The sequence below is a fragment of the Heterodontus francisci genome, chromosome 12 (genome assembly GCF_036365525.1).
Source record: "Heterodontus francisci isolate sHetFra1 chromosome 12, sHetFra1.hap1, whole genome shotgun sequence".
NCBI classification, from domain to species: domain Eukaryota; kingdom Metazoa; phylum Chordata; class Chondrichthyes; order Heterodontiformes; family Heterodontidae; genus Heterodontus; species Heterodontus francisci.
Window position 1 is genome coordinate 72577326 of NC_090382.1, and position 13185 is coordinate 72590510.

General features: G+C 45.3%; 1 protein-coding gene across 3 annotated transcripts in view; it reads right to left on the bottom strand.

The window, feature by feature from the left end:
- spock1 (SPARC (osteonectin), cwcv and kazal like domains proteoglycan 1) overlaps positions 1–13185 on the bottom strand; it is a 770011-nt gene that overhangs the window by 487225 nt on the left and 269601 nt on the right. The window lies entirely within an intron of this gene.

A 13185-nucleotide genomic window follows, 5' to 3' on the forward strand; every position in this document is an offset into this window, starting at 1 on the left:
AGTGTCAACAAGGTACTGGATCATATATGTCAACCCTCAAGTTGTTACACAATTTCCTCAGGGAAACTGTGATCAATATTAATCTAATATATTTGTTCAATTCAATGATAAGCTTTTTTAACAAAAACCTGCTCCACATCACTTTGCTGTCATTAATCATTTTCCTGTGATGGTCTACCATCAGAATATGTTTTGACAAGCTGAAAGAATAATATTGCATTTTGTACTCAAGTTTCAGATTTTTACCAATACAGGGAGTGATTTTTGTCATTGTGTGGTGACAGTTATCATACATTTGCCAGTACTCTATACCTTCTGGGTGTCAGTGGCATACTTTCCAACTCTGCACCACACTGTAACTTTATCTTTTCCATAACAGCATCAAGCTCAGAGCACTGAATAACTTTAAGATTCTCTTTCTTTAACTGAGAATCCAAGGAGGCAGAAGTAGGTCCACAGTGTAAGACACCAAGGAAGTGAAAGAAATGAGTGAATGCGAAAATAAGTGATTGGATGGGGGGAATTTTATGCTGGTGGCGGGGAACTTGACGTTGGGAGAAACTGACCCCGAGATCCACCTCTTTTCTGGAAGGGCCGCTGAATTTAGTGTCAATCATCACTTAAGTGGACAGCGGCGGGCCTTCCATAGGATTTAGGACCCCATCACCGGAAGTCCCGCCCTTGGAAAGCTGCCAGTCAATCACAGCGCGGCAGCTGCAGCGTTACGCGGAGGTGATGGCTGTTGCTGGAGGTGACTGGCCTGGAGGCCGAGGAGCATCGCTGAAACCAGGCCTCAGGAAGGTCAGGGCAGTAGGGGTCTCATGGGGTGGGGGGGGGGGTGTGGGGGGACGGTGGTCAGCAGCAAGGGCAGAAGAGTGGCCCTCAGTAGGCTCCCCACTTCCTGATGCCGAGTCCCTCATTCAGGCACTAAGTGCCTTTTAATGAGGGACGCCACCCCACCCTTCCCCACCCCCCCAGAACCAGGAAGCAACCCGCTTGGGTTTCCCTAACGTGCTTCCTGTGCAACAACATGGCCGCCTGCCGTGCGGGTAATTGTGGCTGCGGCAGGAAGAGGCCCTTAATTGGGGGTTAATTGCCCAGATAAGGGCCTCAATTGGCAGCGGGGCCGGAGGGCTGTTCACAGGCCTACCCGTCCCAGACTAAATTTCGGCAGAGGAGGGATGGTGGCGGCAACCGCCCCCCGCCACCATCCCACCTGATTTTATGCTCTCCCTGCCTCCAAACCCTCCATGGGAGAGAGCATAAAATTCCACTCGATGTCATCAACCTTCGGTTTCAAAAACATGAATAATCCAGAAGGAAGAAAAAGATTGAAAGAAGTGGCACAGTGGTTAGCACCGCAGCCTCACTGCTCCAGCAACCCGGGTTCGATTCTGGGTGCTGCTTGTGCGGAGTTTGCAAGTTCTCCCTGTGACCGCGTGGGTTTTCGTCGCGTGCTCCGGTTTCCTCCCACAGCCAAAGACTTGCAGGTTGATAGGTAAATTGGCCATTATAAATTTCCCCTAGTATAGGTAGGTGGTAGGGAAATTGTGGGGATGTGAGAGGGTAATGGGATTAATGTAGGATTAGTATAAATGGGTGGTTGATGGTCGGCACAGACTCGGTGGGCCGAAGGGCCTGTTTCAGTGCTGTATCTCAAAATAAAAATAAAATAAAAGTGGGGTCTCCTCAGTTCTGAAATCATGGAAAGCAAGGAGTTAGATTTGGAGATGATGCAACAAATCTTGATTTCAAGAGAGTGAAGATGTAAAGAGAAGGAAGAAAAAGTTGATAAGCATAGATATAGCTTTGAAAGAAAAATCGGAGAAACAGTAACTATTGGTAAGGAAAACATCCAGAAATCCTACTCTGATTCTCTGTGGCAGGATTTAGAAAATTCAGTCTGTAATATCTACCCATGGTTTAAAGGGCAGACCCTAATCAGAGACCCTCTGTGATTGACAGCTCAGTGAATAGAGACCTCAATTGATTGCTTCAAGGGGACAGTGCTCTGCCACAGAATTGTCTGTGGTAGGAAACAAAATCAGTTTGTATTTTGAAAGCCTGTGCCAGTTTAGCTCCAATGGGTTAAGATTGAGTCAGTGGAATCAAGTTTAGAAAGAAAAGAAGTTGTGACTTTATAGTTTTTCATAAACTGAGGAATGTACAAAAGTAGATATTCTCACTAGTCATTTATTTATTTTTTGTAAATTAACCAATTATTAGTTTGAAGCCCGTTGTCTCTTCTCAGTAGAGTGGTTATTCAGTCTGCCTTCCATAAAACAAGGAGAATTTGTTTGCTGGCACGTGTTACACTTCAACTCTCAGTGTATGCAATAAGGGTTCTCATATGAGCCCGGGGTCATGGTATCACTTAACTGGATATTGGGTAGAACAGTGCACTCCAGATCATAGGGATCACAAGGTCTGCTTAGAAGAGTGACGAATGGCATTAAACCCCAGGAACTGGCTAGCATAAAAACCTAAAAACCATGACTGGGTGAGACAAAAACAAGATCATATATAACACAACCAACATGTTCTTATATCCTTTCAGGTGAATGAAAGAGACTTAAATTGCATCTTCAGATAGAAGAGCAGTGTTCATTTCTTGGACAAACTTTTAGGAGTTAAGAATTACTGAACATAAGAAGCGTTTTAAGTGAAAGAGGGTACCAGTTTTAGCAAAGGAAATGTGGAAAATCCATTTGAGGTTGGAAAAGAGAGTGAGGTCAATTTATTGATGATTCCAATCTTAGTCTCTTTTCATCTATTAACCTTCCTATCTTTACTAAAGCTTTCAACTTGTGAGACAAGATTTCCATTATCCATTGATGTGCAGGAGATCAAGATGTAAGTATTCAGCTGTTGCAAAACAAAAGAACACATGTTTATGTAAAGTGCTGGCATTCAATGGACAATAATAAATGTACAGTAGAATCATCAGCAAAAGAGTGAAAAAGATTGCATGATGAAAGGAGTAGGCAACTGATAGAAGGAAGGGTGAGGCAGGGGACAGAGTCAAGGGGAATCCTTAAATTACCAGAAAAAAGAACTAGAGGACAAGACATCAAATACAACTGTAATTGTATAAATAAATTTGGTGCAGGCGAATCAAGATGCCAGGTGTGATGGACAACTTTATTATGAGAGTCAACAGAATAATGGATATGATTTTAAAAACTGTAATAAATCATATGAGCATCATTTGCATCTCAACCAAGACACATTACTGGATCTGATGGATAGGGAAAAATATGAGATTTTAAAAGTCTTCTAAGGCAGCTAGAATAATTATCACAAAGGCAAAGTACTGTGGATGCTGCAAATCTGAATTAAAAACAGAAAATGCTGATAATACTCAACAGCATCACTGGAGAGAGAAACAGAGTTAGTGGCCAGAATTTTTCATTGGGCAGGAGGCCCCGTCCATTGGCCGAAAAGTCGGTGGCAAGCCCACTGCCGAACCTGGGGAGCCAGACAGGGATTTTTCGCTCCCCAGGCCCTTAATTGGTCTTGGGCGGGAATTCCACCTCCTTAAGGCAGGAATTCCACTTAATGGAGCTGCCGGCCAATCAGCGGGCCAGCAGGTCTTAGTCCCCCTGCTGGGACTACATCCAGCCATCAGAAGATGAAGGACGGCCCCAGAAAAAGGTTAAGTTTTTAGGGCCTCACCGGGGACAATCGGTCGGGCCCCGGCAAGGCAAGGGCAGTCAGTTAGCGGGGGCGGGGTGAGTGTTGTGCATTGGGGGGCGGTTGGACTTCAGGGCAGCCCTCCATAGGGCACAGGGTGCCAGTCAAGAGAGCCCACCCCAGCTCGTAACAAGGCCACCTGTTTTCATCAGGTGGGCTTTTTGAGGCCTCAACTGCCGCCAGCCAAGGGTAAAATACCCATGGCGGTGGGCAGAGGCCCTTAAGTGCCAGTTAATTGGCCACTTAAGGGCCTTGATTGGCCTGGGGCGGGCGGGCTGTTACTCACCGCTGCGCCGCCCCGTTTAAATTGGCAATGGGGTGACAGGAGGGGTTGGGAACGGCCCACCACCACCTCCCCCCACCACCTCCAACTCAATTTTCACGCCCCCGCTGCCACCAGCCCACTTGTTTGGGGGGCGTCAAATTCCAGCTAATGTTTCAGATCAATGACCTTTCATCACAGCAATAATTAGAGCAAAGAATAATCATCCATTAGTTTGCTGGCAGATTGAAGGATCAGGAAGCTACCATTAGCCAGGCAAAAAGCAGCGAGGAATTTGCAAATACTATCCCAGTTAGCTGTACTATGTGTGCAGGCATTACTAATGCAATTAAGTCTATAGAAAAAAAAATACAGGGGAGAAACAAAGACGAAGAAAAAAGTAAATGTGTGTCCAAAATCCATCCTGAAACTGCATGTCACTTTCATACACCTCAACACCAGTCAAACTGATTAATTGGATGTTGCACCTATAACTTGTTCAGAATTGATAATATTTCAACATCTCTCTTAAGAACAGGACTTCAAAACATACAAGATATTTTTATATTGTACAAGACCACTACTTATGCTGCTAGATTTCCCAAGCTCAGGATTCACACAGCTGACTGCTAAACGGTTTCCTAAGAGACTCTGTAAGAGAGTTTTAGAGGGTTCTCAATGATGCCAATTCAACAGTTTTACATTTTATTTACAGGGGTCTATGCAAGACTTATCCTTGGGGAACCGATAATATAAAAGTTCCTATGTAATGTAGATCTAACAACACTAATCACTAGATCTGCGATTGGTGTGAACTTGAGACAGAGAAACTTGCACATTTTCCAAGATACAAATCTGAGAGAATCACAGATAAACATCTTCCAAACTAAAAGGGGCTAAAAGTACAATTTTGCAAAGTGGTTTTATGTTACATATAATGCTGAACTTTAAAACTTGCACAGCAGGTTCCAAGGTATTGCAGTTTTAAACTTCTTCCCAATTATCTCAGATTGACTGGTCTTTATTTAAGTTCTGACTAGTTGATCTAACAAGCACATAAATGAATTCATTGAGTTCAGCTTTCTGCCTCACCCTCCCAGCTGGACATATTAAACAATTAAAGCAATACACACAGATAGACATTTGAAAAAGGTTAGTCTATTCAACCAATTTTACACTGTATCAAAAGAGAATGCTGCTAACTTCATATATAGTTTTATGGAACTACCTTTCCTCTGGTCTTAGAATAACAGGATATGTTTTTGAGTGTGTGGTTTTGGGAAGGCAATTAATTGATATTGATCACATCATTTTTATTTAGAAAAATCAATTAAAGCTATTTCCTGCTGCATCAATATTAAGTAGAAAGCATAACTTCCATTATGGAATTCTATTCTGCTGTTAGTAATGTGCAACTGCACAAAAAATATCTATATGCTAATGGAATATTTCTTGACTCTGTGCATGATAAAACCACCTTCATGGTGGTATACAGAAGGCGCCTATTCAATATTATTTTCTGCACTACAGAAAACTGTTGGCCTTGACTTATACATACTGTTTCTTGTTATTGCTCTCTTCCACTTGCCAGTAACAACCATTCACAAATACAAACAATGCTTTCAATTCACTTCGTTGAAAATGGTTTTAGCACACTAATACCTTGATTGCAGTTATTGCCAATATGGAGGGGCCAACGATGACACCAATATAATTCTACCATGTCAGAATAAGATTTCAGAAATGACACAAATCCAATTGTAATGTGTGTGCATATATTACTCATATTGCAATCACCCATAAATCACAATACTCCAAGCTACATTTCAACATTTGTTTCAGAAGTTCTCATGATGCTCCATGCATTTTTTGACATTCACATTACTCAGAGGGTTTCAGATTGAATTTGATTTGGGAAATACGATGCTTTGCTTTAGATAATGACTGCAGCATAACATAAAGCCCAAAACAATTGATTTGTGGACCATTTGTGATGCTTTAGACCTGCACTAATTCAGCTTGGACCACAGGAGATTGGCATTTGTACATTAACTCCTCATGTTTACAATGCTAATTCCAGCTCTCCCATAACAGTTGTAGGATAGCAAACCCAGTTTCTCATAGGTCTATAATTTTAAGGAAACACATTTAGCAGTAAAAACAACGGCACAGTACATGGGGGCAAGTCCTCTGTGATCTGAACTAACCAAGTGCCTGTGTCAAGCATTTTTTGTGGTCTAACTGGTTCTTAACTGGTTCTGCAGTGTATTACACACAATATATTGTCTTCATTCCCCATTGAGTCCCACGCTCTTGAATTTTCTCCTCAAAACTTTCCCTCTCCTCCTTTAAGATCCTCTTTAAAATTCACCTCTTCAACCAAGCATTTGTCCAATCCTCCTAATTTTTTTCCCTTTTTGCGTCAATGTCCATTTTCCTCATGCCTCTGTGAAAGGCCTTGCAACATTTTACTACATTAAAGGGCTTATATAAACTCGAGTTATTGATCTGGAAGAAAATTATTTTAGCATCACAATTACACACAGATGTTGTTAAGAGAATCATTGAAATCAATGAACAAAATCAAGAGGAAATACAGTAACATCAGATATTAAACAATTCATAGGTTTTCTTTCCAGCGGTTGAAAAACTGAATATGTTTTATTGAATAACATTAATAGTGAATGATCTTGTGACTATAATCAGCATCTGGAAGACACAATGCCATTGTTTTGTATTGGAATATTAATTTCACACTTCCTTCAGGCTCTAATTGCCAGTTTATTGTCTTTTTGATTGACAAAAAATAAAGCATTTTTAACTGTTGAAGATTGATGCCTAATCTTCCACACTTCAGATTTGTACTTTGCTCCAGTATGATTGTCAATCAGTGTTGGCTTTGTCTGATGGAACGCTTGGATTTGTGATTGAACGAGTTCCTGCACTTAACCAACTGATGGGAATGGAAAAACAGAGAAGAGAAACAGTTGCAAATTTATCAGGAGCAGGGATGCCACAGTCACTTCAAAAAGAAAATTGGCCAGGATTTTATGCTGGCGACAGGGGGCTCGACGTCCGGAAAAAGCGACGCCAAGAACCCCACATTGCCTCTTCTCCGGAAGGCTTGCCGAATCCAGTGCCAATCAGGCACTTAAGTGGACAGCAATGGGCCTTCCACAGGATCAAGAACCCTGTCGCCAGAAGTCCTGCCCTTGGACAGCTGCTGGCCAATTGGAAGCCAGCAACTCTTCCACTGAGCAGCGTCACCACAGAGGCGGTGGCTGCTGCCAGAGGAGCACCTACCGGAGGCCCAGGAGTGGTGCTGGACCAAGGCCATAAGTAGGTCAGTGTGGGAGAGGTCTCGCAGGGTGGGGTTGCGGGAGAGGGGATGTGGCGAGGTGGGGTCGCTAGCAAGGGAAGAGGGGAGGCTCTCAGCCAGTCACTCCTTCCCGATGCCAGGTCACTTGATCAAGCACTGAATGCCTTTTGACGAGGGACCCCCTGGAGCCAGGAAGCAGCCCACACTGTTTTTTGTGCCATGCTTTCCGTGCAGCGACGGAATTGCCCACTACATGGCTAATTGCAGCGGCAGCGGGATGAAACCCTTAATTGGGGTTAATTGCCCATTTAAGGGCCTCAATTGGCGAGGCGGGAAAGCCACTCAAACACGCAGTAGGGGAGAGCATAAAATTCCTCCTATTGATTTAATAGGGCATCCTTGAATTGATCAATAAACCAATGTGAAAAGTTTTCTGAGCACAACTTTTATATTTTTTCCTGATATCTATGAAAAACAGAACTGAAGTCTTAAATTGTCTTTGTAACCCATACTTGTAAGTAATTAAAATACATTTGGGGCTTCAAGTTCAGCTGCCTTGATTTTTGGCCATGGGGGCCATGATTTATAGCCTGCCTGTGCCCATTGAGTTTGAGGTGGGTAAAAAACAAAATTCGTGTACCCACCTCAACTGGATGATTGGGGCCTAGCTGGCGTGCCTCCAAACACTGCTTTCTGCTGCTCAACGCTGCCGGTGAGCAACGCCCACAGTAGAAGGCCCCTATAGTGTTGTTTGCCGATTACATGGTACTTTCATAAGGCTGTATTTCAAAGGAAAACTGGACAAGTGATTGCTGCAGTGGAAATTTGTGGAAATTGAATATCCAGGCAGACAGAGAATCCACAAAGATGGACGTACCACTGGAGGTATTAATGGTCTAAGTGGGTATGAGGAAACACAATATGACGAGACGCTTCAGGACCACCTGAGAAGGGAGTTGGAACAGGTGACCAGGTAAGTCTATTCTGGTAGGTCTATCTGGACCCAAGGACCTGGCAGCAGTGCCACAAGAAGTCTAATGATCTCAGGCTGGTGGTCAACGTCAATGAATGAATCTTGACATGACATCTCCCATCCACCACACCACCAATCTTTCACACTGCTCAACACACCCAGCAGCATTCCCTGGCACTAAGGCCTAACATCCAAAGACTCCACATGAGCCTCACACACCTACCAATGCTGCCAGCTACACACCCACCACTCACTGACTCCATATACCTGCAGCTATTCAACAATAGCAGGCACATCTCCCAAATACAGGGGAGAATTTTATGGAGGTGACGGGGGTCTCAGCTGCTGGCTGGAGAGCCAGTGAGAGGCCCGCATTGCCTCCTGGGAACGCCTACTGTATCACACGACAATCATGCACTTGAAGAGGCCATTGGTGGGCCTTCCCCAGGATCAGGACATCGAGGATGGGAAGTTACACCCGCCGAGAGATGCTGGCCAATCAGAGGCTGGCAACTCTTTTGCTCGGCAGCACCATCGGGGAGACAGTGGGTGCTGCCGGAACAGCACCCACCAGAGGCCCAGGACTGTGAAGCGACCCAGGCCAGAGGTAAGTGATACTGGGAGGGATTTCGCAGAGTGGGGGTCACAGGGGAAGGGTAAAGGGGGGTTGGCAGTAAGGGCGTGGGGTGGCTCTCAGAGGGTCTCCCCTTCCCGATGCTGGGTCCTTTGATCAGGCACTGAGTGCCTTTGAACAAGGGACTCCGTCCTCCCACAACCCCAGGAGACCACAAGCAACTCCACATGGGTTTGCATGTGATACTCCCCTTTTGGCGACAGGCCCACCTGCCTCTGGGTTAATAGCAGTGGCGATGGGAAGAGGCCTTTAATTGGGCATCAATTGCCCACTTAAGGGCCTCAATTGGCGGCGGGGCAGGAAGGCTGTCCACAGGTCTTCCTGCCACGGACTTAATCGGAGTGTAGATGGGAAGGTGGCACGGTTCCCACCCGCCATCATCCCGCCCAAATAAATGCCCTCCCCACCTCCAAACTCACCACAGTGGAGCGCATAAAAAATCACCCACAGCGCTAACCACTGACATTCTGCACTCTCTCTTGCAGAACAAGGTGGCACACAATGGAATAGACAAGGATGCCTGCATTTCCTCAGCCCTGCAGAGGAGATAGCCCTCAGCATCATGGGGCTGCTGTGACAGGGCCTGCAGCATCTGACGTCACTGAGAACATTGAGGATGACAGCATTTTCTTGCATTATGCCCTTTCTCAATTCCCAACATACCCTCAACCTGCTATCTGGCATGATGAGCAAGCTGAAAATGCTGTGACCATGGTCCTCTCACTTCCCACCCGACCATATTCTCCTGTGCGTTCCTGCTTTGAGACAGCCAAGAACTGCCGTATGCCACAGGAACCACAGGAGCTCCAGGAGGAGGAAAGAGAGCAACAGCATAGCACTGATGAACAGGCCCCGTCACTGGATCTGCCACTCGCAGCCATCAGCTCGGACGCTGGCACTGCACTTACCTTGGAGGTTAGCATTAAATTTGAATCTGCACATGATGAGTTCCCGAGCACAAGTGGGCTGCAACCAGACAAGGGTAAAAGATGGTTCATTTGTCAGCTCATTGGAGGGTAACAGCACAGACAAGTTCTGCTGCAGAGAACTCAGATGAGGATCTCAATTGGGCGGCATACAGGAGAGCAGAAAATATACTGAGACGTTGGGTGCTTTAGCTGGCCTGCCAGACAGCCTCCTGTCACTGTCAAGGAGTCCAGCTCCAATTAGCAGAGGGCATGCGCAGTGCTTGCCCTCTCCACAGCTTCTGCTCTATCTCCCTGACGTGTTGCAGACCCAGAGCCACTAACACCATTCCTGTTGCAGCCTTTGCGTGAACAGTGCACCCAATCCTCTGCAATTATTGTGAACACTCTCCAGCAAGTACACCACAACACCTCAGAGTAGGTTCAGACACTTTGCAATAGAAAAAGTTCCAAAAATCTCCCTATCTACAATTAGGATTCCTGGTCCTTTAAATACTGCAAGGCCCATCTTGCTGTTCTATATTTCTTTGTCCAACAGTGGACAACACAGGCATTGCCAGGACCTGCGTCATCCAAGTTGGGGTCCTGACATCACATCAGCCAGTTAGGCCGTCTGATATGAGGTTAGTGTCAGTTCAATCTGTTCGGGTGCATGTGGGAAATGCATTTGTCCATGCCTATATCCCTGAAGAAAGCCACGAGGGCTGCCCAGGTAGCAGCCAGCAATACAGTCTGCCTGGGAGAACCAGGTAGCAGCACTACATATTTGAATTTCATGCCCGCAGTTTCTATTTTTCCAATATTTAAAATTCTGGCATTGTGCCAGGGACTGAATCGGGCATCACTCAGATGTATCACAGCAGTGTCTGTCCGATTTAACGAATGTATATTGATTTCAGTTTGGTCAGTTTAACTAATGTATATTGATACCGCAGAGTGATGCCCGATTCACTCCTTGTATTTATTTAGTGGTAAATGCTGGAGGTCAAAAATAAACACCTCTTCTTGGTGGGTTTTTAAAAGTTAGCCAGGCCAGATACAATGACTGACTTCAATTTTTCTCGCTACTTTCTTTTTCTGTCAGTAAACAGACAAGTCTGCCAGCCGGACATGAAGCTGAAAACTGTCAATCAGTTCACTTCTCATAAATACATTATAAAACACATGCAGGCTCATCCTTTGTGGTTTGGTAACACTCCAGTGCGTGTGTGCTGGTAACACCATTTAGAGCACTGCCTAATGACATTGATTAAAGACAGAAAGGCTTTTGGAGGAAATGACCAAACTGAACTCAATATACATTAGTTAAATCGGGCAGACACTGCTGTGCCAGTTTCACTGGGATTGGATGCAAACATGCCAATTGTGTTTCAAATACAAAAAGACTGTATTTTGGGCGAACTCCTTCGTTGTAAAAACTGCTCCATTTATTTTCAGATTTGGTTTTAAAACAACTGAGGCTTACACTCATTCAATTCCTTAAAATTGCAAACAACGATGATTATAATCAGCAGTAAGTGCTGGAAATACTCAGCAGGTTAGGCAGCATCTGTGGAGAGAGAAGCAGAGTTAACGGGCTGGATTTTATAAGCTTTCCGCGAAAATGGTGGCCTGCCTGCATGGACCGCACGCCAAAGAGCTACCGCGATCCCAATCACGTGGAGGGGTGGGCTGTCCATCCCCAGAAATGGCGTCAGCTGCTTATATGCAGGTGCTGACGCCATTTTGAAAGGGCTGTCAGCCCTACCGGCTTATTTAAATCTTTAAAGATAGATGGAATAAAATTAAATGAATACATTTCTTTTGCCCCTCTCCCACCCCTCAATAACAATTAATTATTTGCCCTTCCCCCCCACCAAAAAACACTTACCTTTACCATCTGACCTTCCCCCCCACCACAAACTGTACAAAGTTTAAACTACAACCCTTCCCACCATCCCCTACACCCATGACGTTAATTTGACCCCGTACCACCCCTCCCCCCCCACCCCCCACTGCACTCATAAACTTATCTCCTCCCCCCTCCCCACCAATGTTGTGCCTCATTTCCCCGGACAGGGATCGAAGGTGCGGGAGTGCCGGCTGCCACTCTGAAGATCATGGCGTCCCGTAAGATCCCAGGTAAGTGCATATTAATTTTCTTTCATTTGCATATGTTAATTCAGTTCCCATTGCCTAGCGGCTGGGAGGCTGCCATGGTGCCTCACCACCGACAGGAGGATCGGGCCAGGCCCTCCTGGCATTGAAGTCTGTGACGGGCCTCATTCAGGGCCATCTTCATGCCCCCCCACCCCCCTGGAGGGGTATTGCGGGGTGGGGATCGCGGGGGGGGGGGTGGGGGAGGGGTGTTGGCAGCAGGGGCAGGGATTGGCCCTCAGCGGGCTCCTCCTTCCTGATGCCAGGTCCCTCATTCAGGTACTAAGTACCTTTGAATGATGGCCCCCCCACCCCCATGCCCGACCCTACCCCACCCCACCCCACAGCCGGGAAGCAAGCCACACTGTTCCTCATGCTGTGCTTCCTGTACAGCTATGGAGCCGCACCTTGCACAGGTAATGGCGGCGGTGCTGAGAAAAGGCCCTTAATTAGGCATTAATTACCCAGTTAAGGGCCTAAATTGGCAGTGGGCGGGAAGACCATTCACAGGGCTTCTCGCCCTGGACTAAATTTTGGTAGAGGCGGGATAGTGGTGGGGTCCCCCCCTCCGCCACCATTTCACCCAATTTTATGCTCTCCCCACCTCCAAAACCGTTGTAGGGAACAGCATTAAAGTCTACCCCGTGTCTCATAACAAAGGGGGCTTACTCTCAAACTCAAAGAAACTACCATCAACTCTCACTTCCACAAGTATATTATCTTTAAAAAATGGCATAATGCCACCATCTGCAACTTATTGTTCTTACCAAACATATTTAGAGTTGCTGTCCCATGCGCACGAGAAACATGGCAATAAACCCCTAATGGGTGCAAGTTAAAAACCTTAATATCCAGGTAGAATGAAAATCTAACACCGGAGGTGAAGGAACAGTAGCAAAAACCATGAACAAAAGGTTAAGGAGTCTTAAAAAAACAACCTCTCATTGAACTGTGAAAGTTGTTTATGAAAGATGAAAGGCTGAGTAAAAGGAATCACTCATAGAACTTCTTAAACATACAGTAAGGAAATACTCTGGTTTGAAATTAAAGATAAATTCAGAAAGCGGCAGAACAGAACCAGTAAATAGGAAGAAAAGCAGACAGAGAAAGAAATTTTGCAGAACTCACCAGACATCCGAATCACATTACAGTTGTAATAAGGCTTTATTACCAAGCAATTATCAATATTTCAATAATTATCAATAATTCTATTCAATAAAATATTTTCCTTCCCAACTCAAA